The sequence below is a fragment of the Elgaria multicarinata genome, chromosome 3 (assembly GCF_023053635.1).
Source record: "Elgaria multicarinata webbii isolate HBS135686 ecotype San Diego chromosome 3, rElgMul1.1.pri, whole genome shotgun sequence".
Taxonomy (NCBI): domain Eukaryota; kingdom Metazoa; phylum Chordata; class Lepidosauria; order Squamata; family Anguidae; genus Elgaria; species Elgaria multicarinata.
Genome location: NC_086173.1, coordinates 155,400,297 through 155,423,345, shown reverse-complemented (window position 1 = coordinate 155,423,345; position 23,049 = coordinate 155,400,297). Strand labels below are relative to the sequence as shown.

At 44.3% G+C, this 23,049-nt stretch overlaps 1 protein-coding gene across 1 annotated transcript in view; it reads left to right on the top strand.

Moving 5' to 3' along the window:
* The first annotated feature begins 10,375 nt into the window (after positions 1 to 10,375).
* TNXB (tenascin XB) overlaps positions 10,376 to 23,049 on the top strand; it is a 170,508-nt gene continuing 157,834 nt past the window's right edge. The window contains exon 1 of the mRNA XM_063122680.1: positions 10,376 to 10,518. The gene's annotated coding sequence lies outside the window, so the exon portion shown is untranslated. The remainder of the gene's footprint in view (positions 10,519 to 23,049) is intronic.

The following is a 23,049-nucleotide window of genomic DNA, read 5'->3' as shown; positions in this document are numbered from 1 at the left end:
AATCACGTTCTTCAAATATCTGAAGGGTTCTCACGCAGAAGAGGTTAAATACTAGATTGAACAAGTTAAGTTACAGAAGGACAGATTTCGACTGAACCTTAGGAGAAACATCGTGACAGGAATAGCAGTTTGATGATGGAACTAATGCCTTAGAGCAGCGGTTCTCAACCTGTGGGTCGGGACCCCTTTGGGGGTCGAATGACCCTTTCACAGGGGTCGCCTAAGACCATTGGAAAACACATATTTCCGATGGTCTTAGGAAACTGTATTGACTGAACTATGTCATGTATCATCTTTTGTATTATTAAAGCTATTGTTATGTATTATTTTCATTAGCAAACCATCCCATGACAATGGATCGTGTAGAGAAGAACGAAAATAATTTTATGGTTGGGGGTCACCACAACATGAGGAACTGTATTAAAGGGTCGCGGCATTAGGAAGGTTGAGAACCACTGCCTTAGAGGGATGGTGGGTCTTCAGGCAGACGTGGACAGCCATTATTATTATTATTATTATTATTATTATTATTATTATTATTATTTATTACATTTATATACCGCCCCATAGCCAAAGCTCTCTGGGCGGTTTACAAAAGTTAAAAACAGTGAACATTAAAAAGAAATATACAAAATTTAAAACCATAAAAAATTTAAAACCATACAAAATTTAAAACCATAAAAAGCACAAAATACAAACAAAAACAGATAATATCCATTTAAAAACAACTATCCTAGGGTCAGTTAAAAAACTCAGCATATGCTGTTAAATGCCTGGGAGAAGAGAAAAGTCTTGACCCGGCGCCGAAAAGATAACAACGTTGGCGCCAGGCGAGCCTCGTTAGGGAGATCATTCCATAATTGAGGGGCCACCTCTGAAAAGGCCCTCTCCCTTGTCGCCATTCTGTTAGGGATACTCTAGTTCTGTATTACCTTCATCAAGCAGGGGATTGGACCAGCTGGCGTACAAGGGTCTTGCCAAATCTATGATTTTATGAGAACGCTGTCAGAGCCGAACTGGAGGCAGCTGCCAAACAGGAGCCAGGAACAGTCTAGGAGCCAAGGGTGGGAGACGAAGGGTCAAATTGGGAGTCAGAGGGGGAGCCGGAGCCAAGAAAAGCTATCACTGCCCAGGCCAAAGTCCCAACCTGAACATGAAAACATGACCATCCTTCCTGATGAGGTGAGCCCGTGTCTGGCTAAGTACACTGCACAGATGCCCATATTGGGTGATTGCATCAATTAGTGATGCAAATAGGACCATCTACTCCCATATGAAGCTGCCTGAATATTAAGAATATCTGGATCTTTGTTTGCTACCAGTTACTAAGTTTAGGCCCATGGTGACTGAGGATTGGGTTTTCCCAGTCGATACGCCCTGGCTAATGAGTACCCTCCCCAGAGAATCTCACCTGGCAACAAACCAGATTTTGTAACACTCCCTCTTTTTTATCCCTACTTTGTACTGTTTTATATAATGGTGTATCTTCTTGTTTTATATTGGTCTGTTGACTGTAAATAAAGAAATACAATACAGATATTTTTTGGGCACCATGTACCAAAACATTTTGGAAGTGACCAGGCCTCTAAATTACAAGGATATTGTGTTGCTGTTATTTCCTGGCTGCTCTTAGTATTTTATTGGTCTTTTTGCTATTTATTCTAACACTTTTGAGGAAATGTATGGTTGTTTATTACTTTTTTTTTTACCCTTTCTAGGTCTGCAATTTTCGGATGCTGAATGTCTTTTTGTTTTTAAATTGTAAAAAGCCTTGGAAATGTTTTTATTAGCAGATGCGACGTGTATGTGTATAGAAAAACTGCATGTAATATAAGTGTGTGTGTATGTGTGGCCTCTTGCAGTTACAATGAAAAGCATGCACACCCATACGCATAAGATCTGCAACAAAATATTGCAGCATGGAGTGCTCCTCCTGTCCAGAGTTCCAGCCAGCCATGCATTTCCTAACCTGTTTCTGGATTTCCATATCTCCCAAGGCAGTCAGCATTCCATGGCCATAGATAGCTTTTTTAGATTTCTGGCTGGTTCTGACTGAAACCCAGGCCTTAGCTAGACCTAAGGTTTATCCCAGGCAAATGGAGGGGTCTTCCCTGCCTTCTCCCGGGATCCCCTGTGTGTCATTTGGATGCACAGGGATGACCCCGGGATATAGGCCTGGTCTAGCCATGGCCGCAGAATGGATTAATAAGAAGTATAGCTTCCAAATCACGTGAGGTACTGGTTCCTCTCTATTCGGCCCTGGTTAGGCCTCATCTAGAGTATTGCGTCCAGTTCTGGGCTCCACAATTCAAGAAGGATGCAGACAAGCTGGAGCGTGTTCAGAGGAGGGCAACCAGGATGATCAGGGGTCTGGAAACAAAGCCCTATGAAGAGAGACTGAAAGAACTGGGCATGTTTAGCCTGGAGAAGAGAAGATTGAGGGGAGACATGAGAGCACTCTTCAAATACTTAAAAGGTTGTCACACAGAGGAGGGCCAGGATGTCTTCTCAATCCTCCCGGAGTGCAGGACACGGAATAATGGACTCAAGTTAAAGGAAGCCAGATTCCAGCTGGACATCAGGAAAAACTTCCTGACTGTTAGAGCAGTGCGACAATGGAATCAGTTACCTAGGGAGGTTGTGGGCTCTCCCACACTAGAGGCCTTCAAGAGGCAGCTGGACAAGCATCTGTCAGGGATGCTTTAGGGTGGATTCCTGCATTGAGCAGGGGGTTGGACTCGATGGCCTTGTAGGCCCCTTCCAACTCTGCTATTCTATGATTCTATGATTCCCAGCCCCACCAAATTCAGAGCCACCAACTCCCACTGGATAGATCCCTAATTCATGACTTAAAGTCATATCAGTCTGTGACCATTAACACGCTTCATGTGTCCCCAATTTCACAGGTTCTTTTGTTTGTCCTGAATCGACCTTCCTTTAATTTCACTGGATGACCCTAGATTCTAGCATTAGGAGAGAGGGAGACAAACTTCTCTTGATCTGCTTTCTCCTTATCACACACAGGGCTGGTGTCAGGGTATTTTGTGCCCTAGGCAAGGTGAACTATTTGCACACACACACACCCAAAATGCCAACTTCAATTTAGCTGTACAAGAAGAGTTTCTGAACTATTATATTTTCCTTTTATTTAGGGTGACCATATGAAAAGGAGGACAGGGCTGCTGTATCTTTAACAGTTGCATAGAACATAGAATTTCATCAGGTGTTATTTGTATATATGGAGAACCTGGTGAAATTCCCTCTTCATCACAACAGTTAAAGGTGCAGGAGCTATACTAGAGTGACCAGATTTAAAAGAGAGCAGGGCACCTGCAGCTTTAACTGTAGTGATGAAGAGGGAATTTCACCAGATTCTCCATATTTACAAATGACACCTGCTGAAATTTCCTTTTCAATACAACTATTAAAGATACAGGAGCCCTGTCCTCCTTTTCATAAGGTCACCCTATTTTATTAATTTTTTTTTCTTAAAACAGCTAATTTGTATAAAACTACAAATTAAAGGGCGTAGTACTACCTTAAAGGGTAGTACTGCGCCCCTTTGAGGTCTGTGCCCTAGGCGGCTGCCTAGTTGGCCTAATGGTAGCGCTGGCCCTGGTCACACATCATTTTACACACTTTTACCATGTCTCCTCCCCTAGGGTGACCATATGACCGCATTTGCCTAGATTTCTCTGGGTTTTTGGTGACAAATCCGGGACGGGGAAGGGAAATCCGGATTTTTCCAGTCTTTCCCAGCCAAAAAGCAGCTCTAATAGGAATTAACAAAAATGCTTATAACTCTGTCATTTTTAAAGATAAGGACATGAAACTTGGCATGATGGTAGCTCTTAGGTAGGGCTTTAGTCATACCAAATTTGAAACAGATCCGTTCATCCATTGATTTTTTTAGATTTTTTTTAAAATTAAAATTATTATTTTTAAAATCATCATTTTTAAAGATAGAGAGATGAAACTTTGCACCATGATAAGTTTTAGGTAGAGCTTTAGCCACACCAAATTTGAAACAGATCCGTTCATCCATTGATTTTTCTGGGATTTTTTTAAAATTGAGGTTTTAAAATTATTATTTTTAAAATCGTCATTTTTAAAGATAAAGAGATGAAACGGTACCATGATTGCTCTTAACAAGGACCTTAGCTATGCCAAGTTTGAAATAGATCTGTTCATCCATTATTATTTTTTGGATTTTTTTTAAAAGTTCAAAGTTTGAAAATTATTGTGTTTTAAAACTGCTGGAGCCATATCCTTCAAACTCAGGTTGTCAAATCTCCTTTTTGGGGTGTTGCACACTGAGCAGTTTCAGCCCTTGGCATTAAGGGGATCTCCAGTCTTTAGGTAAGAAGTCCTGGGCAAGCAGGGCACCTTTCCTGTTGCAGATTTGGTGGGCAGTCGGGTACCTGGAGCTCAGCAGAGGCAAGGCATCCACAAATCAAAATGTGGGAAAGGAGAGGTCAGTCAAAGCTGCCCACAGGGCAAAAAAGAATGGGACAGAGGCCTTTTTCTCAAATTTCCACATCATGGGCGATGAAGGGTCATCTTTAAAGAAAAACTCTCACGACCAACAGTAGGGTGCCAGTCGAGAGAGAGGCTCTCTTCTTTGCGAATGCCCTGTTGCTGCAAATGTTGGAACCTGGCATATCATTGCTTTGCTTCGCTACCACTTCCCTTCCACTTCACTTTGTACACTTGTGAGCTAGGCTCTGACTGCTCTGCTGGGATGCAATGCAGAACATTTGAAGTGCATACCAGAGAAAAATAGATTTGTGGCTTTGGCTGGCTGGCATATCTCTTAGAGACAGAGTCAGACTGAAGCCACAACTCAGAGATGGCTGTAGATGAGCCCTGAGAGGCTGCTGTACCACACAGAGCCTTTTAAAGAGTTTCTCAGAGTCCAGTTTTGGTGCAGGCAGAGGCGGCTGGCGGTGGAGTTTTTTTTAAAAAACAAGAGTCACTGGATGCAACCAAGCTATAAGCTGTTGCCCTACCCCCAGCCACAGGGTACAAGTGCACAGCCTGGCTGGACCGTTGGGAGACTTTGGCAGAGAGAGAGGGGGTGGGGGATTATTTGAGGCTGGAAATGTTGGCAGGCTGTCATAAGGCAGACAGAGGCTGAAGGCAACCCAGATGCACCTGTAGCTTGGCCCTGAGGCTGGCTTGCCACGCAGAGTGTTTTAAGAGTGCATCAAAGTTGTGCAGGAGGAGAGGAGATGGAGGCGGCTGGTGGCAGAGGTTTTTAAAGTATTGGGCAAAAGGCAAGATAATAATAATAATAATAATAATAATAATAATAATAATAATAATAATAATAATAATAATAATAATGTAAGAGTCACCAGGCATGACCAAGCAATAACCTGCAATGAGCAATATCCCAAGCCACAAGTGTGCAGCCTAGCTGGACCGTTGGGAGACTTTGGGGGAGAGAGATAGAGATTGTTTGAGGCTGGAGGCTTTGGTTTGCCTGCAATGACTTAGAGTGAGAGACAACAGAGGCTGCACAAACAACCCAGAGACATCTATTGTAACTTAGCCCCATGGTGCTGGCATGAAACGCAGGGCATTAGGAAGAGGGTCTCAGAGTCGCATGTTTGTGCAGGAAGTAGACAGGAGTTCAAGTCTGGATGTGTGAAGTGGTGCCAACGCACAAGCCTTGAGAAGCTAATGTATATAAGTGAGAAGTGCGAATGGGCAAAGTAGCGTTCACTGCCACAACACCCACCCTAATGTTAGAGTAGAGAAACTTGTGACAATTATACACAAGCTTTTTTAAAAAAATGAAATTTAAAAAAGCCAGCCATCCGGCCGGCCAGTAGCAAACCCTGTTAACAACAACAGCAGCTTGCAATGAGTGAAGATACAGTCAGAAAAGATATTTGAGGGAAGGGGAGAATGTAACACACAGAGTATAGCAAAAGCTTCAAAGTACAGCAAAACCTACAAAAGTAGGAGTGAGTGAAGTTAATTTCAGATACATTGAATCTCTCACTTGTTCTTTATTTCAGTGATTTTAACATTAAGATGTTATGTAGAACAGATTTGTCTTAAATGTGTGCTGTAAAATCAGACATGTGACCAAGGCTGTGTTCGGGTGGGCACGCCCCCTTGGTGCTGGATACGCCCCCTTGGGGGCGACCATGTTGTCTTCCTTTTTGGTTTCCAAAATATGGTCACCCTATCCTCTCCCCCTCTGAACTCAAACACCCCAATTCCAGATATTCGGCTTGTTTTAATTATTATCCTACCCTTGTGGTTTGTGGTGTTGCTGCTGCAAGGGAGAGGTGAGATTTCATTTCAGTTCGGTTTTTTTTATCAGAATTGACCAACATTTGCAAAGTTCTGCATATTCAGAGCAAAATGAATTTGAGATTATGACAATTCAAATGTGGGAGAAACCAAAACTGAAAGTTCAGGCCAGGATTAAGACATGCTGAGGTCCTAAACAATGTCATGATTCAGAGGCCCCATACCAGAAAACGAAAGAAAAAAAAAGTGTATCGTATTACAATAGAAAAGGTCATGAAAGGGTACCCTTCAGCTTTAGGGGATATTTGTGCTGAAACAGTGGTAGACAGACTTCTGTGAAAATGTGTATAAGAGCACCGATGAAGTAAGTTGGTTTGAACTTCTTTTAAGATGGGTTTAGTCTGTACTTTGAAAGACCGTATTCTCCCTTATGAGCCTGCCCGTGCTTTGAGATCTTCTGGAGAAGCCCTTCTTTCAGTCCCACCTTCTTCACAGGCGCGCTTGGTGGGAACACGGGAGAGGGCCTTCTCGGTGGCTGCTCCGCTGCTCTGGAACTCTCTTGCCGGGGAAGCTAGGCTGGCTCCCTCCTTGATGGGCTTTCGGAAGCAGGCTAAAACTTTTTTGTTCAAGCAGGCCTTTGGAGAATAATCCGGCCCTCCATCTATATTAATGTCTTATAATTTTGTTGTGTATTTTTTAATTGTTTATGGTTTTGTTTCCCTCCCCCCCTGTATATTTTAAACTTTGTAAGGCCGCCTTGAGGCCCAGCATTGGGCAAAAGGTGGGATACAAATAATAATAATAATAATAATAATAATAATAATAATAATAATACTTATTGCCTCCATTACTAAATCCCGCATTTCCACACTTTCTTTATCTAAGGCAACTCTGCTGCATGTTACACGAGACTTTCCAACATATTTAAGACAAAGCAATTTCAATTGTAATGCTTCTTATTTTTCTCCGATATATTTAGAGCCTCATTATATAAGGCCTTAAACCATGGCTTACTTGGCTTGTTCCTAAATCCAGCACTGTTAGAGATTCATCCATCCAGGCCCAAGGCTTTGGGTGCTTTGTTCTTTAAAACTCTAGGTTTGAATCCCTGGGTATTCAATCATATTAGTAATGAATTAGGGTTGTCACCTCCCACCCCAACAGGTCCTCATTATATTAATGTGATTTAGGTTGTATTTAAATTGTGGTGAACCACCTTGAACTATGAGGCTTCCCCTTCCTCTCTACCCCGACACCCCAGTCCTCCTGATCATATTTTTTTTTGGGGGGGGTGCTCAAGAAGTTTGCAGGGGTGAAGGAGACGAGGTTACCCATTTTTCTTGCTGATGGACAACACTGGATATCCCATTGTTACTACCAGCCAAATGTTCCATTCATTAGGCGAGTGGCTTGTCAATAGATTACGAAAGCTGGTTGGAGTTTCCCCAAAGGGAGCAAGTATTTGGGAGATCATGTTTGAATGGGAATAGGAGTGTATAAGAATTTTGTTTTGGTTAGGTTTCCACTCGAATTTGCCCTGATCACACCCATAAACACGGAGTGCTTTTTTCAAGAAAAAGTGTTGGAATTCCAAAAATGCACACTTTAAAGAAAATGAGATTTTATTTATTTATTTAAAAAGGGTTTTCGGTATTTAGTCTGCAGGGAGAAAGTGCATATTGGATGCACATTTTTTTAAAGTGCACTTTCTCTGTTTGAATGAGATGAAAAATAGATCGTAATTGAACACGGGAGTGAGGCTATCTGAGCTTCGAGGTGAAATTCGGAGAATAAGGGCAATCACCAACATCGCTGGTTTGCCTATCTCTAAATGGGAAAGGCCAGATCTACACCAAGCAGAATATGACACTTTGAAAATAGTTGAAAACTGTCTATGGAGGGTGTCCTGGGCCCCAACAATTGTCACTACTGTTATAAACCATTTTAAAGCAGTAGTGTAGATCCTGCCACCGTCTAGGGAAAGGAACAAATCCCACTCTATCCAAGTAAAAGGTGTGTGTGTGTGTGTGTGTGTGTGTGTGTGTGTGTGAGAGAGAGAGAGAGAGAGAGAGAGAGAGAGAGAGAGAGAGAGAGAGAGAGAGAGAGGAAACAGCAAGTCAGTAGTTGGGAGCAGACCAAGCCAGAGAAAGAAGTAGAGAAAGAAAGCTGAGAATTGTCTAATTTAATATGATATAATTTAATTTGTTATTTCTATACTGCTCCTCATACAAACATGTCCCAGGGCAGTTCACAAGAAGAATTTATAATAAAACACAATTACATAATGAAAATACTGCAAAAGCCACAATTAAAACAAAAGGCACTTTCCAAAACATTAGAACCAATCCAGATGGCAGAATGGATAACTCAATTATAATGTTTAAACCAGCCTCCCACAATCCAACATCTTCTTGATGCATCGGACTACAATTCCCACCATTGGCATGCTGGCTGGGGATGATGGGAGTTTGAGTCCAACACAGCTAGGGGGCGCCGTGTTGGGGGAGGCTGGTTTAAAACATCAGTTGCTTTCCACTCAATCTAATAAGATTAAATAACATCATTCCATTTAAAAGAATAAACATGTTTAGTGCATAATCCTATGGATTCGATGCCTGTTAGAAAGATGGAGAGCTCTGGTCTTGAACTCCTCCATCCAACCTAAGCCCTGCTTGCAAGTGCCCTGCAGGGTGGGAGAAACAAGACAAGTGTTTCTGTCTCCTCTTCCTTCTTAAATGCGTTTTAAGTTAGATGGGCCTCTGAGCCCACCCAACTTTCTTACCTTGCTGTGGGTGGGGGACGGAAGCAAAGACCCTTGAGGATCAGGCAGATCCACGTCCTTCAACCTCCCCACCCAAAATGCAGATTTCTTCCCCTCCTGAAGTCACAACGACAATTGAGGAGAAGTAGGGTGACCATATGGAAAGGAGGACTGGGCTTCTGTATCTTTAACAGTTGCATAGAAAAGGGAATTTCAGCAGGTGCCATTTGTATATATGGAGGACCTGGTGAAATTCCCTCTTCATCACAATTGCAGGAGCTATACCAGAGCGACCAGATACAAAAGAGGGCAGGGCTCCTGCAGCTTTAACTCTATCTTTGTAAATAAAACCCCCCAAAACCCAAAAACTAGCCCATGTAGACTTTATGTATGTATGTATATATGTTAGGGTGACCATATGAAAAGGAGGACAGGGCTCCTGTATCTTTAACAGTCGCATAGAAAAGGGAATTTCAGCAGGTATTATTTGTATATATGGAGAACCTGGTGAAATTCCCTCTTCATCACAGCAGTTAAAGCTGCAGGAGCTATACTAGAGTGACCAGATTGAAAAGAGGGCAGGGCACCTGCAGCTTTAACTATTGTGATGAAGAGGGAATTTCACCAGGTTCCCCATATATACAAATGACACCTGCTGAAATTTCCTTACCAATACAACTCTTAAAAATACAGGAGCCCTGTCCTCCTTTTCATATGGTCATAATGTATGTATTCCATTTATATCCTGCCTTTTTTCCTCCTTAAAGAACCCAAGGCGGAGCACATAATCCTCTTCCTCTCCATGATTATCCTCACAACAATAACCTTGTGAGGTAGATTGGGCTGAGAGTCTGTGACTGGCCCAAAGTCACCCAGGCCACAGCTAGACCTAAGGTTTATCCTGGGATCATCCAGGGTTCGCCCCTGCCTGAGCACTGGATCCCCTGTGTGTCACCTAGATGAACAGGTTTGACCCCTGGACGATCCAGGGATAAACCTTAGGTCTAGCTATGGCCCTAGTGGGTTTCCATGGCCGAGTGGGGACTAGAACCCAGTGGATGGAGTGGTGGTAACAGAGATAAAAGAACAAGTGTGTTGGAACAAGCCGGCTTTAGAAGCATCCATCCTTTTTGCGCCAAGATGGTTATCAGCGAGTCCCATTATGATCTCATGGTGTTTGTGTGTTGGCCTGCCTCCGTTTCCAAACTAAGCAGGGAGCAAAAGGAGTGAATGAGTCGCTGTGTGTACTCGTGTGTGTGTGTGTGTGTGTGTGTGTGTGTGCGTGTGCGCAAGAGAGAGAGTGATGCACACATGCTCGCTCACACCCCAGCGCTGCGCCGAGCCAGGAAATCCAGCAGCCAACACGCTCTCGCCTCCTCTCTCCAGGGCAGGAGACAGACACACTGAGAGGGAGAGAAAGAGAGGGAACGGAACAGAGAGGCAGCGGAGGAGTGCAGCTCTTCCCCTTGCAGCCTGAACGTCAAACTTCTGTAAGTAACCAGGGATCCCTGCCGGGTTGGTGGCGGGGACTGATGTGGCCAAGGCCACGGAAGGGGCGTCCATAGATGCCACAGAGCTTTTCATCAAAAGCACTAGGTTTTGGGGGGCTTTTTTTTGAAGGGTCAGTGTGTTTAGCTACATTGGGTAAAGCAAAGATGCGTTGTGAAGAATGGAGCATGAGGGTAGCGTAAGTTACAGGAGAGAGAGAGAGGAAGAAAGAGGAAGAAGAGGATGGGTGAACAGATAAGAAAGTCTGATGTTTGATACACAGCTGTAAATGTCGCTAACACAACTGATGTGTTGATGAATGGGAAGAGAGAGGGGGCATAGGAGGGATGGATGGAGAGAAAGATTCGGACGACGGATGGAGAGACAGAGAACACCAGCAATGGACCCAGGGGAAGAGAGATGATAAGAAGGCTCACCCGCTAAGTTTAGGAACGTAGGAAGTTGCCTTACACTGAGTCAGACCATAGGTCTGTTTAACCCAATGTTGTCAACAGAGCCAGTGTGGCGTAGTGGCTAAGGTGTTGGACCGGGAGTCGGGAGATCCGGGTTCTAGTCCCCACTCGGCCATGGAAACCCACTGGGTGACTCTGGGCCAGTCACAGACTCTCAGCCCAACCTACCTCACAGGGTTGTTGTTGCGAGGATAATCATGGAGAAGAGGAGGACTATGTACGCCTCCTTGGAGGAAAAAAGGCGGGATATAAATGTAATAAATAAAGAAGTAATAAATAAACACCGACTTGGCAGCATCTCTCCAGGATTTCAGGCAGGACTGTCTCCTAGCCCTACCTGGGGATGACGAGGATCGAATCTGGGACCTTCTGCCTGCAAATAGGGGCTCTACCACAGAGCTGACAAAAGGCAGCCTCCTGGTTGACGCAGCACAAGCTGCAGGGATCTTTGCCTCTAGGGCAGACACCGATGACTTTTTGAAATGTGTTAGGCAAATTGACGGAGGGTTGGACTTCCAGCCACGGTAGCGAAGTAGAATTTGAAATCCCCAGGAGGAAATTCAACCTCTAAATATTAAAGGCTGGGCTGGGGAGTTTGAGTTAACCGTGGGGGCAGGGCTCCGGCCTGCCTGCCCCTACCTGGTAAACTTCTCCAGGGGAGGGGATGTGGACGTGGATTGAAATAAAAATGCTGGACGAGATGGGCCCCCGGGTGTGATATCGCGGCTGTTTTCATCTTCTGTAATACGGATTTAATAGAGGGGTTTAGGATGGATGGAATGTGATGGTGCAGAGTGAAACAGCACACATCTTTTTCTAACCCAGTGGTGCCCTCCAGATGTTTCGGACGACAGCTCCCAGGTTTCCTGACCGTTGGCCATGCTGGCTGGGGATGATGGGAGTTGAAGTCCCAGAGAGCTGGAGGGCACCCATTTGGGGAAAGCTGTGTTAGTGGAAGTGAAGAATGGAAGGTTGTGGAGGTGAGGGCCGAAAGTTTAGTGACTTAAGAACGTAAGATGAGCCCTGATGGATCAGACCGAGCGTCCATCTAGTCCAGCACTCTGTTCGCACAGTGGACAACCAGCTGTCGACCAGGGACCAACAAAGCAGGACATGGTGCAGCAGCACTCTCCCACCCACGTTCTCCAACAACAGGCTTATTGCCTCGAATACTGGAGGTAGTACTTAGCCATCAGGGCTCATAGCCATTGATAGCGTTCTCCTCCCGGAATTTATTTAACCCCCTTTTAAAGCCATCCAAATTGGTGGCCATCACCACATCTTGTGGTAGTGAGTTCCATAGTTTAACTGTGCGCTGTGACACTATTAGAATGGATAGGTGGAAGGCAGACTGACTGCAAAGAGAGATTATACAAGAAAGCATCTTTTTATATATATAGATGTGCAAATACAGCAGTAGCAAACAAAAACGAAAAGGGGGAACCACAGAAGAAGAAGAAGAAGAAGAAGAAGAAGAAGAAGAAGAAGAAGAAGAAGAAGAAGAAGAAGGAGGAGGAGGAACATAAAACATGCCCATGCACAATAATCATTTACATCACCCTTAAAAGAAAGAGGGAAAGAGGAGGGGAAGAGGGATTTAACACGACCATTTCAAATATACATGTTGGTATAAGCAGTCCATGTAGCTAAATAAACAACCATTCGAAATTGGCGGCTGTAGGAGAATCTCTGACAAAGAGGACTTTGGCCCACAAAAGCTTCTGCCACGATACATTTGTGAGTATTTTAGGTACCACGAGATTCTTTGTTGTTGTGTTGTTTTGCTACAACAAGACTTAACAGGGTTCCCCATCTGGAAACTTTTTCAGATGATAGGTAAGAGGCAGATGAAAAGGTGTATGTGAGTGTATGGGGTAGATGACTGGGAAAAGGGTGTAGCCACGTGGATAGAGCACCTGCTTTGCATGCAGAAGGTGCCGGATTCGATTCCAGGCATCTCCAGGTGGTGCTGGAAAAATCCCTGCCTGAAACCCTGGAGAGTTGCTGCCAGTCAGTGTCCACAGTACTGGGCTAGGTGGACCCTGGATCTGACTCTGTAAAAGAGGTGTCTATAATATATAATTATTTCTGAGTTGTTAGAGATCAGAGGCGTTTACTCTGAAAAGCGGGCTAGAAATCTGTTAAGTGCCATTATCTTCATCGATGCCGCAGGCAGATCCTTCAGCAATGTGAAATAGAATGGGCGATTGGAGGGGCAGGTCAGGACGTGCCCCTTAAGGAAGATACTTTTTACAAGAGTCACTCCTGGTTCCTGGATTTGGGGGTCCCTTAGGCATGGCATCTTTGGTGGGGGGCCCTAACCTGAAAGAGTCTGGACATACAAGCTGAAAATTCTGAGGCTGCACCTGTCCGTCATGGATTTGCGGAGCATGTGATTGGAAAAGATCGTTGCTCAGTGGGTAGAGCACACGCTTTGTATGCAGAAGGTCCCAGGTTCAATCGCCCCCCACCCGCATCTCCAGGTAGGGCTGGGAAGAGCCCCCGATTGAACCCCCAGGCAGAGTAGACAATGCTTCTTTCATTCCTATGAGAGAGAGGGGTGGGTGGGGGGAGGAACATAGCTAACAAGGGAGGTGGAGAGTAGAGGTTAGATAAAACATATCAGGACTGATAAGATGGATCGGTTAGAAAAGTGGGTGAAAGTGGAGGAGATAATTGATCGGGGCAAGCACTCTTTTAGATTGATGGGTGGTGGTGGAAATTGGGCATTCTGGTGTTAGAAGGAAAGGGATTTAACGGGTGGGAAGACATGGCCCTCCAGATGTTGCTGGACTCCATTTCCCATTATCTCTGACCACTGGCCATGCCTGCTGGGGCTGATAGATGAATGGAAGGAAGAGAGATGGGTGGATGCAAAAAAGGGGAAAGAGAGAGAGAGAGAGAGGAGAAAGGTAAATGGTTAAGTAGATAAGATACACTACGCTCAACATCTAAGGTCCTCCTCCGAGTGCCTACTCCGAGGGAAGCTCAGAGGATGGCAACAAGGGAGAGGGCCTTTTCAGTGGTGGCCCCCCAATTATGGAATGATCTCCCTGATGAGGCTCGCCTGGCGCCAACATTGTTATCTTTTCGGCGCCAGGTCAAGACTTTTCTCTTCTCCCGGGCATGTAACAGCATTGAACAACATATGCTAAGTTTGTTTTCTAATGGACCCCAGAACTGTTGTTGTTTAAATGGATACTGTTGTTTTATACTGTTGTTTTTATATTTTGATGGTTTTAAATTTTGTATACTTTTTAACGTTCACTGTTTTAAACTTTTGTAAACTGCCCAGAGAGCTTCGGCTATGGGGCAGTATATAAATTTAATAAATAAATAAATTGGTTGATGTAGAGCAGCGGTTCTCAACCTGTGGGTCGCGACCCCTTTGGGGGTCGAACGACCCTTTCACAGGGGTCGCCTAAAACCATCGGAAAACACATATTTCCGATGGTCTTAGGAACCGAGCTACATAATTTTGCTACATAACAGTAGCAAAATTACAGTTATGAAGTAGCAACGAAAAGAATTTTATGGTTGGGGGTCACCACAACATATTAAACTGTATTAAAGGGTCGCGGCATTAGGAAGGTTGAGAACCACTGATGTAGAGAGAAAGAAGTAAACTATTAAACAGATGTAAAGCAAGGGAAGAGAGAGGCAGATGATGGAGTAAAATAATAATAATAATAATAATAATAATAATAATAATAATAATAATAATAATAATAATTTTAATGTTCACTGTTTTTAACTTTTGTAAACCGCCCAGAGAGCTTCAGCTATTGGGCGGTATAGAAATGCAATAAATAAATAAATATTATTATTATTTCTATACCACCCCATCGCCACAAGTTCTCTGGCCGGTTAACATAAGGTTAAACCAATCAAAAATGATACACGAAGTTTAAAACCGTAAAAACATACTTTATACACAAAAACATACATCTCAAAACAACTATAAACAACTGTAAGCTGTCAGACGAACCTAAAAACAGATCCAGGAACCGAAAAACAAATCTATGTGGGTGCAAAATAATAATAAAAAAGTCTCCTGTGACGGTGGGAAAAAAGAAGCAAATTCTCAGGATGCTGAACTTTTAATTTGTAGGTTGAAGAGCCCGACGCGTTTTGGCCTGTATCCTTTCAAGGCCTTCTTCAGGGGGCTGGAAACATTTAAAATACATACTGTAAAACCTGGTAGGGACAACAAGTAGTGAAAATATATTCTTATTGTAAAATTAACTTGACATATTGCCACAGGGGCCCATGTACATATGTAAAATTGTTTGAAGCATTTTTTAAATTATAATGTAAGGGCCAAATAGTTTGTATATTATAGCATAAGGACCAAATACTTTGTATATTAATATTAATATACAGCTGGACAACCATCTGTCAGGATGCTTTAGGGTGGATTCCTGCACTGAGCAAGGGGTTGGACTCAATGGCCTTGTAGGCCCCTTCCAACTCTGCTATTCTATGATTCTATGATTTCTGGTCTCCGGTGATGGACAGGATATGTGGACCTTGTCAGCTTACAGCCTGCTGAGTACGCTCACATGAGCAGACACAACCGGAAGGGGATTTATATCTCTGCTGAATCCATGGCAGCCTTTTATATCAGCATTTGCCTGATCGCTGTTGGTGACAAGGAATTCCATGCGTGACTGATCTATAGGTACAGTTGTATTCCTGTTGTGTCTTGGAAGAAGGATGCCCTTTGACTAGACCGCATAAGCAGCCAATTAAGCTTCATTTATATCTGACTCCTGGACTTAGCAGGGAATGGGGTGGGGGTGGGGGAATAGAATCATAGAATCATAGAATCGTAGAGTTGGAAGGGGCCTATAAGGCCATCGAGTCCAACCCCCTGCTCAATGCAGGAATCCACCTTAAAGCTTCCCTGACAGATGCTTGTCCAGCTGCCTCTTGAATAGGTAACAGCAGTGCAGGCTGGCAGCTCCCATTTTAGTGGGGCAGTAAATCCATTCTGGATTTTAGTCAGAACCAATCAGAAGTCTAAAGGAGCTCTCCAAAGTACTGAACCCTTCCCCCAGTCACAGACTCACAGCCGAACCTACCTCACAGGGTTGTTGTGAGAATAAAACGGAGAGGAGGAGGATTATGTATGCCGCCTTGGGTTACTTGGAAGAAAAAAGGCAGGATATAAATGCAACAAATAAATACATAAATAAATAAACCTGCTGGCAATGACTGTGAGCTTGCTTGAAGCAACTGGCTAGATCAGTGTCCCCTCACTTGGTACCTTCCAGATGTGTGGGAGTGCAACTCCCATCATTCTCAGGCAGCATGGTCATGCTGGCTGGGAATGATGGGGGTTGCAGTCCCTGGAAGGCACAATGCTGGAATATATGGACCTTTGGTCCAACCTTGCAGGGCTTTTCTTACATTTCGTGGGCTTGTTGGAGTAGGACAGGTGAAGATTTCAGGGTCAGGGCCGGGCACAGCTGGTGGTAGGCCCGGGCCAGATGGAAAATGTAGGCCCCATTTCAAACTGCTCATTAAGTATTTTTTAATCAGTTCGAAATACATATGAACTAGAACAATTTATATAAAAAAGGTAATGGCAAGCACTTTTATTCAAGATGTATATAAACATCACTTCTTCACATTCAGAAATGCTTTACGTGTTTTCTTTAGGCAAACTCATCATCATCAACAAAAATCAAGCAACTTTGCCCAGGGGGACTCGGAGTAGGCCCCCTCAAAATCATAGGCCCATGCCAACTGCCCCCACTGCCCAGCCCTGGTCAGGGTGACTAATACCAAGTCAGACTGACAACCGAGTGTCAGTGGAGGCTGGTGGCTTCAATTTTGGTGGGGCTGTGAATCCATTCTGGGTTTTAGTCAGAACCAGCCAGAACTCTAAAGGCACTATCCAAGGAACTGAACCTGGTTTGGGGATGGGGCTTATCAGCTTGGACAGCTCCTTTAGAGTTCTGGCTGGTTCTGACTGAAACCCAGAATGGATTCACAGTCCCACCGAAGTTGGAGCCACCAGCCTCCACTGCCGAGTGTTGCAGCATGGCATTTAGGATTCCAGACCTTCTGTTCCGTGTGTTCTGCTTCTGTTCCTCCTTCCCTTCCCCAGCAAACAGTCAGCAAATCCAACACTGGGTTGCTCTGTGTGTGTGTGTGTGTGGTGTGACTCTACACCGCTTAGGGATTTTTTTCTTAAAGTCTTTTTGTACTTCTGCAATCCTTTGGCTTCTCCAAATTGGTCCTTCCGTCTTGGACCTGGGTGCCTTTGTTTTGGCTACATAAGGACTGGCACTGAGATCAGTATTTGTGTGCGTGCATGTAAAAAGCAGGCTTTTGAGAGAAGGCTGGGGAGATGTATTTATAACGTCGGCTGCCAGGGCATTGCCCCCCCAAAAGTGGAAAAGCATCACCCAAATAAAGGGGAAGAGAAAACACTGATTTGCATAAAAATGCATGCACGCATGCATGTACGCGTTTAAAAAGGACTGCTATCATTTCAATACTGTACATCCAGCGGAGGCTGGTGGCTCCGATGTCAGTGGGGCAATAAAAAGCCGTTCCAGGATTTCAGTCAGAACTCTAAAGGAGCCGTGGATTTGGATGGCTTTAAAAGGAGGCTTGATAAAGTCCTGGAGGAGTGAGATATCGCTCGCTACTAGTCCTGATGGCTATGTGCTACCTCCTGTATCAGAGGTAGTACGCCTGCATACACTAATTGTTGGGGAACATGGTTGAGAGGGTGCTGTTGCACCGAGTCCTGCTTGCTCATCCCCGGCCGATGAACAGAGTGCTGGACTAGATGGACCTTTGGTGTCATCCAGCAGGGCTCTTTTTTTCTGTTCTTAAATTCAGGCGTTCATGATACCTCCAGTGATATTTGTGCCAAAAACATACACGCATCTTCTTCCCACTAACAGTGCTGGCTCCATGTTTTGGAGGGCCCTTGGGCAAGACACCCTCAATGGCAGGGTGACCATATGAAAAGGAGGACAGGGCTCCTGTATCTTTAACAGTAGCATAGAAAAAGGAATTTCAACAGGCGTCATTGGTATGCATGCAGCACTTGGTGACATTCCTTCTTATTTATTTATTTATTGCATTTCTATACCGCCCAATAGCCGAAGCTCTCTGGGTGGTTTACAAAATTCTTCATCACAATAGTTAAAACTGCAGAGCTATGCTAGAGTGGGGGCCTCTGGGTGTTTTTGGACTTCCCATCAGTCCCAGTCTGCATTGCCAATGGCCTAGGTAATGGGAGTTGTAGTCCCCATCTGGTGGACACGTGGGTGGAGAAGGTGGGATCAGGGTCAAGCAAGACATGACATGGAATATGTCATTATATACTAACTCAGGTTATAATAATAATAATAATAATAATAATAATAATAATAATAAGCAGTAGCATGGGAAGATGATTCCCCACACACAGGTGTGCTGGTGTAGGGCAGCCATTCCCCAACCTGACACCCTCCAGATGTGCTAGACTACAATCTCCATCATCCCCACCCAGACTGGGGATGATGGGACTTGTAAACATCTTGACTTGGTTTGAGACAACTTCCTAAATTTTGTAGAGTGGGATGTAATGTACACGGCAGTGTTTGTCAAAGCCTTTTGTCAGACGATAGAAAAGAGACTCAGTTTAATGTGTTATGGTGAAGATTTATAAAGAAAACCTCCAAGCAGCCTATGCAGTCCAACCTATATCTTGGTTTGTAAGGTAAAAGGAAAAAATATGCATATATGTTCAGTGTTCTACTCTCTCTCAATAAGTAGTTTTAAACCCAATGTGCTGCTGCTGCTTAATAATAATAATAATAATAATAATAATAATAAATTTATTTCTTACCCGCCTCTCCATTTTGATCGAGGCGGGGAACAACAGTAAATATAAAATACATACAACTGAATTAAGAACATAATATACCTAGTTGAAACATCCTAAAAACATCCTAAAACATCCTAAAATTCCACTGCATAGGCCTGCCGGAAGAGATCAGTCTTTATAGCTTTCTTAAATGTTAATAGACTGTTAAGTTGATGAGTCTCCTCCGGCAGGCCATTTCACAGTCTGGGAGCAGCAGAAGAGAAGGTCCTCTGGGTAACAGTTGTCAGCCTAATTTTGGCAGACTGAAGTAGATTCTTCCCAGAGGACCTGTGTGTGCAGGGCAGATTGTTTGGGAGAAGGCGATCCCGCAGGTAGCCTGGACCTAAACGAGTCTCTTCTTCTTCTTCTGGAAAACTAATAAAAACTTTAAAAAATAAAATTAAGAAGAGAGAGAGAGAGTTCTGGCACCTGAGCTTTTGGAGGAGGCGCTCAGAGGCTGTTTAGCACTTCATCCGCTGGGTTGCTATCTCCTGTCGGGCAGCTTCTGTTCTCCATCTGCTTCCCAGGGCAGAGACACAGTTGTAAAAGGAGTGAAAGGCAATCACAAACAAACAAACAAATGAGAAAACAGTTTCCTCCAATCAACTCTTAATCGCCACAGGCCTTGTTGTGCTACTTGCAAGACACTAGGAAGGGTAGAACTGGGTTGGGGGTCAGATAACCTTGAGCAGTATAACAAGCAGTCACAAAAAAGAAAAGCGCTATGCCAGATCAGGGTGTGTATTCTTTGGTTTATTTTCAAAAGCTCCAAGGAAAATAATCAGCTAAGATGAGATAGTTTCGAGCAGGGCTTAATAGGAACCAGGGCTTTGGGGGTGGGGGGTTGCTCTGCCCTCCTGGAATATAGTTCCGGCACAAGAAGTAATAACAAAAAGATCCACGTCTCTGATCACATGTGGAATATTTCTTTCCCTGCTGAATAACTCCAGCTCCATCCCCATGTGGCTGAGGTCAAAGGAGTGGAGCTCAGTGGTAGAGTATGTGCTTGGCATGCAGAAGGTTCCAGGTTCAACCCCCGACATATCCAGGTAGGGCTAAGAAATTCTCCAGGTAGGTCTACTGGTCGGTGTCAACTAGGCTTCCCCACCTGTTGTCCTCCAGATGTTTTGGACTACTATGAGAGGCAGTGTGGTGTAGTAGTTAAAGTGTTGGACTGGGAGATCTGGGTTCTACTGCCAACTCAGCCATGAAGCTTGCAGGATGACTTTGGGCCAGTCATAGGGTGACCATATGAAAAGGAGGGCAGGGCTCCTGCAGCGTTAACTGTTGTGATGCAGAGGGAATTTCACCAGGTGCTGCATGCATACAAATGACACCTGCTGAAATTCCCTTTTCTATGCAACTGTTAAAGATATAGGAACCCTGTCCTCCTTTCCATGCGGTCACCCTAGTGTTACCTCTGTAGCCACTCTACCAGTTCCAGCTCCAGGTTTTTGAGGGGCCCTGGGCAAGGCACTCCAAATAGGACCCATCCCTCAGAGCATGGACCTTCTCACCAGTTGCTATTGCTCTAACTCTTCTTTCCCATCATTGCTCCCACTTGCTTCCATGACAGACAGTGTTTGTCCCCAATGAATGGAAGGAATGATAAAGCACTGAAACCAACCTGCCCCACAAAATGAACGACATCAGTTACTGACAAGTAGGGTGACCATATGAAAAGGAGGACAGGGCTCCTGTATCTTTAACAGTTGCATTGAAAAGGGAATTTCAGCAGATGTCATTTGGGGAACCTGGTGAAATTTCCTCTGCATCACAACAGTTAAAGCTGCAGGTGCCCTGCCCTCTTTTAAATCTGGTCACTCTAGTATAGCTCCTGCAGCTTTAACTGTTGTGATGAAGATGGAATTTCACCAGGTTCTCCATATATACAAACGACACCTGCTGAAATTCCCTTTTCTATGCAACTGTTAAAGATACAGGAGCCCTGTCCTCCTTTTCACATGGTCACCCAACTGACAAGGTATTAATGAACTATATCAAAGAAAGAATACTCTCCCTGTCCCTCCCCATCTCCTTTCCCTTCCTTCCTCCCCACCCAGCAGGCTGCCAACGGAAGGTCAGATCACTCTTGCCAGGCGTCTGAACTGATTGCTCGCAAAGGTTTTTTGGAAGGAGGCCAAGGGCTGCATGCAGACTTAGGGGAACACCTTGCTCAGGCCTGCTTACCAGAACATAAGGAAGGGCCTGCTGGATCAGATCAATGGTCTATCTATTCGGCATCCTGCTTTCTGCAGCAGCCAACCAAATGCCCCTGGGAAGACCACACGCAGGCTGTGAGCACAACAGGTAGGGTGACCAACTGTCAGGATTTCCCCGGATTTGTCCAGGTTTTTTGTTCGATCCTGAGTGTTACGGGGGATTTTGTGTAATTTTCTATAATGTCCAGGAATTACACATTTTCTCCTTTAAGGCCACTATTAGCATGGGGGGGGGGGGATGCTGTGCTTTCCAGAGGTGCAATACCCCCCCCCCGCTCCAGTCGGGACTTTAAAGGGGAAAGTGTTTCATTCCCAGACATTATAGAAAAGGCCTCGATTGGAGCAGTGGGGGGGGCAGTAATGCCACGCCCTCCCCTCCATTCTAATTGAGGCCTTTAAAGCGACCATTAGCATGGCAGGGGGGGATGGTGCACTTTCCTGCCTCTCCCCATTGGGTGTTCTCTTTTTTGGTTTCCTAACTATGGTCACCCTACACAACAACCCTGTTTCTCAGTGACTGGTATTCAGAGACATGCCGTTGCCTCTGATGCTGGAGGTAGTGTACATGGCCAACATGACTAGCTGCCATTGATAGATCTCTCCCCTCCATAAATTCGTCTCATTCCATTTCAAGCATGTTGTAAGTGCCAAACTACACAGAGTTGCGTTTGTGGGGAGGTTTTAAAAACACACACATCAAGATCAGCTGCTGCCAGAGGGAATCAGGATTGGGACTGCAGCCCACACAAAGTTTTTTTGTCCTGATGAACATCGCCCCCACCGAAAGCCACTCGTTAGCACAGAAGGAGAAAAATGTCTATCCTCATTATCCATAGCATGCTTCATTTTATAAACCTCTATTATATTCCCTCCCCACTTGGTCTCCTTTTTTCCTAAAGTAAAAAGCTGCAAACGTTGTCAGCTTTCATCTCAGAATCTCATTCTGGTACCCAGATCATTTTGGTTGGCCTTTTCTGTTCCCTTTCTCACTCTGCATTCTATTATTATTATTATTATTATTATTATTATTATTATTATTATTATTATTGAGATACTCTTGATATCTAGGATGTGGTTGCATATACAGAGGCATGGGGCAGAAGAGTAGGTGATTAAAGGCACAATCCTATGCAAGTTAAAGGGCTCAAGTTAAAGGAAGCCAGATTCCAGCTGGACAACAGGAAAAATTTCCTGACTGTTAGAGCAGCACGACAATGGAATCAGTTGCCTGGTGAGGTTGTGGGCTCTCCCACACTAGAGGCCTCCAAGAGGCAGCTGGACAAGCTTCTGTCAGGGATGCTTTAGGGTGGATTCCTGCATTGAGCAGGGGGTTGGACTCGATGGCCTTGTAGGCCCCTTCCAACTCTGCTATTCTATGATTCTATGATTCTATGATTCATTTTTAGACAGAAAAAAGTCCTACTAGCTATGGAATGCTGAAGTTTGTAGGACTTTTTCTTTCTGCCTAAACATGCGTAGGATTGCACCCTAATCTTCTGCCCCTTTAGGCCCGTTCAGACAACACACTAAGCCATGGTTAGGCCGCTAGCACTTTTGAAGCAAATGGTTAATGAGAGTGTTTAAAACGTGATTGTGTAACCACTGATTTTTAGGAATAGTTCATAAACAGGCTAAGTCATGGTTCACATGACACACTAAGCCATAATGTTTAGCTCAAAATGCTTAACTACCATGGCTTAGTGTGTCGTCTGAACAGGGTCTTACTTGAAAGGCGTCCCCATTGAGTTCTACAGGATTTACTCCCAGGGAAGTGTGCACAGGATTGTGACCTCTGTATTTTGCAGATGGAGGTGGGGGTTGTTTGGGTTTTTTGGCTTTGTTTTAAAACAGATGAATGAATGGGGAGATAAATGGATAGAAATTCAGAAGTGACGTCCAGGAGCCTCTGCTGTTGATATAGAAGAGAATATGCTAGCTGAATTGACGTGGTTTGTTTGGGGTCAA